We start from the raw sequence: 6014 nt of genomic DNA, 5'->3' as shown, positions 1-6014 counted from the left end.
GTTCTTGCATGTTGCCCACAAACTTATCATTGCTTATCCACCTGAACTCTTTTCATTATGGTCTGAAATTAAAAGTGCAGTGAAATGCAAAAAAATAAAACCGGGGGGGGGGGGGGGATTTTTTGTTTAATTGAATATTAGATTTTTCTATAAAACCAGCACTGCTAATGGCGGATTTCGGATAAAATCACCATTTTCAATTTTTAAAAAAAGTTTAGCAAACATTTCACCAAAATCCATGAGCGTAGCCAAGGAGGGTTTAGAGGTTAACCCCCTTATTCAATAAAAAAAAAAGCAAACAAGTCACCAAATTTCATGACTGTAGCCATGGGGGGAAGCGGTTGAGCTTAACACCCCAACCCACGGCCAATAAAAAACTTCTGTCTAAATTGCAGGTTTTCAATAAAAAAGAAAGGAAACCTTCATGCAGTGACTAAATTCCATCATCGTTGTAGCTTTAGCTGTTAAAATATCCTTACAATACTATAAAAATATATATATACAGCCACTACATTAGGCCTACATGTAGTCAAGGGGGGTTTGAGGTTAAACCTCTCCCATCAATAAAAAAGCTTTAATTATAGTTACATTTCAGACTAGCAATGTTTTGCCAGTTGCTGAAACCCATTAATAAAACCAGGTAACCATGCAGGACTCTTTCTCGGAAACCCGCCAAAAGCGTTTTCTTGCATTTTTCACCGCAGAAATTCATTCTCCTGACATCTACAGCTCATTATTCACCAGTGGTTCGCCCCGACTCCAAAAGCGTTTTCTTGCATTTTTCACTGAAGAAACGTATTCTCCTGACCTAAAGCTTATTATTCATCCTTTTTAAAAAAGCACCTTTTGAATAATTTTGTAGGCTACTTGAAAAATATTCTTATATGAATGTATATGCCCTTAATACATTGCAAATAAAACCGATTTGTTCCTTGAAAAGATTTAAGATACCCCACATATTTAGATTAAGGCTTTGAGGATCGCCGCCGAAAAAAAAAATTCCATAAATAATATTCAATAAAATGTAAGTATAAATTGTGAGTTATAGTCCCAAATTTATCTAGAAAAATATCAGATTGAGTAAAGGTGGGAAAAAGGCGACTTGGGAAAAATTGTTTGGGTTTAGAACTCATCTCAATCGTGACTCTTTTACTGAAAAATTGCGTTTGAATTATAACTTTTCCAAAGCAAAGTCTTTCTTAAAATAATTATGATAAATTCATGTGAAATTACATAAAAATAAACTCTCTCTGGAAAGGGGAGGGGCGGTGGAATAAAAACGATTATTCCTCGCTCCTTTTTATAATTTCTGCTAATGATTGCATTTGGCATTATAGAGTAGGGGTGGGGCGACTCGATATAAGAATCTAATTTAAAGCATATGTAAATTATATTAGTGACAGATTTTTTAATTTTGTAATTTCTTAACTATAATACAAAAAGAAAAGTATTGGTTTGTCTGATAGGGGAAAGGTGATTGCATGTATCGCCCCTCCCACCTGGTACAACCCTTTTTCACTTTATATTTACTAATCATAAAATTTGAGATTAGAGTGTGGTACGACATAATATACAATGGTTTCACATATCAATACGTATTATTATATAGATATTCAACTAATTTTGTTCACAAACTATGATTTCTCCATAAAAATAGGACCGCCCCCCCACACACACACACTCAGAGGGCTAGAGGGTGGAGGGAAGTAGGCCTACATGCAATCGCCCCCCCCCCCGACCCCACTGAATCGGCGAAGACACCAGAAGGGGAGCGACATAATGTAAAATTATATATTAATTCAACTAATTTTATTCACAAACTATGATTTCTCCATAAAAGTAGGACCGCACCCCCCACACTCACAGGGTTTTGGTGGGAAGGGCAGTAGAGGTATTCGCCAACCCCCCAATCGGCCAACAGGGGAACGACATAATATAAATATCAGTTAAAATATTAATAACAAGTTTTAATCATATGTAAATTTAATTGATTCTGTTAGCAAGCTGTGATTTCTACAAATAAATTGGACCGCCCCCCACCCACTCGAAAGTTTATCGTAAGGGGGGGGGGAGGAATTGATGCCATCGCCCCAGGGGCGGACTGGGTATATGGGCAAACGGGCAAATGCCCGGTGGGCCGGTACCAAATGGGCCGGTCTGGTCGCGACCAAAGAAAAAAAAATTTCAATGCAGACAACTTAAAAAAAAAAAAGTAACAGCAGCAAGACACAAAGGCCCGAACAGGTTGTTGTTTTTTTAAATTCTTATTACAATTAATTTTGTTTGAAATTGAACAAGAATATCCACACACAAAAATACACTATACACTGTACGTATTGTCATTTGCAAAACGTTAGACCCTACTTTCTGCTATGCACGAGCGGCATGGACTGCTTTGATGTCTTCGAGGTTGTGTTTGCCCTAATCATTTTGCTGGTCGGCATGGGCCTTTGATGGCACTCCCATATATATATTTTTTTTGCTCCTTCCCTCCCCCGTCTTTTAATGGTTCCAATGAAATTTAACCAAAAAGAAGGATGAGAGAGGTTAAGTTACAAAACATTGATATAACGCAGCAAAAAAAAATAAATAATAATAATAAAAAGGGGAGACAATTAGCTCTTTAACAAAACTTAATAGAAATTAACTTTAACACATACACACAGCCGCGAAATTGCAAACCACCCAACTTATTCATATCTCAATATGGGTATAAAGCTCTACTTTCTGCGATTTGAAAAGAAAAAGTAAGTTTCTTTTTGTTTATTTTTAATAACATAGAATCTAGATCTAAAAATACTACTCTTAAGGCTTACAAAAAAAAAAATTAATTAAAAAATAAATCTAAATCAATTTTTGTACTATTAGATCTATAATTAATGGCAAACCTATGCTTAGTATGAAGTCATTAATGATGAAAATTATTACAATCATTACAATAATTTATATAGCGCTGTCACATCTGATATTTAATGAAAGGAGATTTATATTTTAAATAATGGGTCATGGTAATTTCATATACAAATCGCGTTTATGAGAATGTACTAGGAGGAAGCAAGAGCTTTTCACATTAAGTAAGTGTCTCTCTAACCGTTCTGCTTTCTCTTATCTTTTAATGGAATGGGTTGCCTGAGTCAGCCAGGAAAACCAATGATTTATCATATTTTAAGTCACAGATCAACATGCATGACTAGAATGACACATGAAATGCGTAAGACGTAAAAATCGTATTTTTTTGAAGAAACTTCTGTAATCTATAAGTAATACCAAAAAGCTTCAAACTCATTAGGCTGCAATTGTATTGTTTATAGTTTTCAGACTACATACATGTATAAATACAATATATTATGTAATCCTACGAATGCATACATCCAGTTTTCGATGCGTTATCAAACTTTATATATTTAGTTAAGAATTAGGCTTACACCTATAATATAACACATGGGCGTAGCCGGGAGGGGAGGGTCTTCAAACCATCACTTGCCTCAGACCTCATTGTCTGAAAGGGAAACTTTACTTACTGCCCCAGTGCAGCTAACTTAAGCAAACTACAGTCACCAAATTTCAGGAGCGTAGCCAAAATGGGTTTTGTGGTTTCCCTTCCCCCTCCAAAACAAAATCTTAAGCATTTTACCTTTTTCTACAAGTCGCTGGACTCCAGTGAATAGCAGCTTTGATTTTTTAATTTTTTAAAGCGAAAGAGTAGCAAGCTAATTGCACTGTAGATACTTCAGAATATGCATTTTTAATGCTTAAAATAACGGAAATAATGCTTGGTTCCGGGGCTTCGCCCCGGACCCCACTGGGGGAAGCTCACAGCGCTCCCCCGGACTCCATAGCTGCCCTTTGGCGGTGTGTACAGTCTTTCCACTAATTATAGGAAGAGAGTATTCTAGGGTAGAAAAAACGTTTGAAAGAATGAAAGATCAGAAAGTGATGAAGATTAATTACATATATACACACACACACATATATATATATATATATATATAAATTGCGGAGTGGGGTAAAAATTCCCCCCCATCCCCCACCGAAAATATATGACATGCCATTTGTGGGCCGGTTTATATGGTAATGCCCGGGCCGATTTTGATACCCAGTCCGCCCCTGCATCGCCCCCTCCCGACCCCACCAAATCAGCCAACATACTATAGGGAGGGGGCGAAATAATATCTAAAAATAGGTTGAAATATAAATAATTAGTATATATTATTAACATAAGTAATAAATTCGTATACAAATTGTGTGAATTCGTCCGCCCTACGGGGGGGGGGGGGTCGGCTGAGTGGGGGGGGGAGGAGGACGATCGCCCCTACCGCCCCCCTGGATCCGCCAGTGCCTGGAAGGGGGTTTTAAACTCAAAACCCCCCTTGGCTACGTTCATGGAGTATGTTGATTGTCGTCTGTTTTATTTTTGTTTTATAGAAGAAGGGGGTTTTAACCTCAAAACCCCTGGAGGGGGATTTTGAACTCAAAACCCCTTTGGCTGATCTGGGGCAAATGATGGTTTAACACAAACATGCCACCTAAGATAAACATAAAGCAAAAATTAGTAAAAAATTAGTAATAAAATTCCACCCGCCCCCGAGAGGGGGGAATTTCATTTCGGCAAAGGGTGGGGGGGTGTGAACGTTTAAATCGAATCTTTACCTAGTAGTAGGCCTATATTAAACTTCTTGGTACGTATATATGGCTCCTTTTGTCTCGAAAGGCAATGGATGCGCCCAAATGAGTCACTGGTTTTGGCTTAATCTTGAGACGGGGCAGAATCTGGTGTGGCTAATCAAGCCAATTCTAGAACGGCAGACTTTGCCACAATTCGTACATGTGTATGCCTCTGATTTAGGGCTAGCAGACAGGACAGCTTTCTTTTTATCCCTCTTGATTAAAGCCGCTTCAATTCTTTTGTTCTCAGCAAGGGTTGTCCCAGCACGCACAGTCTGTCTCCATGCACTCCGGTCTTTGGCCATGTTTTCCCACTTACTTTCGCTGATGCCTGAGGCTCTCATGTCTCGCTTGCAGACATCTCTATATGTTAGTCTTGGGCGGCCCTTGGGTCTGACTCCTTCCACAAGCTCAGCATCTAAGATATCTTTCGGGATTCTGCCATCTGGCATGCGGGTGACATGTCCGAGCCAGCGTAATCTTCTTTGTGTCAGGAGAGCATACATGCTGTTCATATTGGCCAATCTTAAAACTTCTTGATTGGAGACATGGTCCCTCCAAGAGATGCCCATTATGCGTCTCAGGCAGCGCAAGTGGAAACTATTCAATCTGTGCTCTTGGTACATGTATGTTGACCAGCTCTCACTGCCATAAAGGAGAGTGCTCACAACACAGGCGTTGTAGACTAGGATTTTGGTCGCTGTGGTCAATTTACCATTTTCCCAGACGCGCTTGGAGAGTTTTGCCAATGCTGTGGTAGCTTTTCCTATCCTTTTTGTCAGCTCGATGTCTAAGTCTAGGTTACTGACAATTGTTGAACCCAAGTAGGTAAATTCCTGCACCACTGAAAGGGTGTGGTTCCCAATTTGTATTATAGGTATTTCTGCGACGTCTTGTGCCAGGATTTCGGTCTTGGAGAGACTTATAGTAAGGCTAAACTCTTGACAAGCAGCTGCTAAGGCGTTCACTAGCTTCTGTAGACCTCCTTGTGAGTGAGATACGAGTGCCGCGTCATCGGCAAACAGCAGCTCCCTTATCAAGATACGACGCCTTTTCGTTTAGGCTTTAAGACGTGCCAGGTTAAAGAGCCTTCCATCGGATCTGCTATGGATGTATATTCCGTCTTCCAGGGATTTAAAAGCACTGGATAGTACGACTGAGAAGAAGATGCCAAATAGTGTAGGGGCCAGTACACATCCTTGTTTGACACCGCTCTTAATGGAGAATGGCCTGGAGGAAGAACTTTCAAACTGAACGGTGCCCTGCATATTTTCGTGAAAAGCTGACACTAGTTTTCTTAACTTATTTGGGCAGCCGATTCTCTCTAGTACAGCAAACAGACCGCTTCT

Source organism: Biomphalaria glabrata, chromosome 16 (assembly GCF_947242115.1).
Source record: "Biomphalaria glabrata chromosome 16, xgBioGlab47.1, whole genome shotgun sequence".
In the NCBI taxonomy this organism is placed as follows: Eukaryota; Metazoa; Mollusca; class Gastropoda; family Planorbidae; genus Biomphalaria; species Biomphalaria glabrata.
This window is presented reverse-complemented; position numbering follows the sequence as displayed.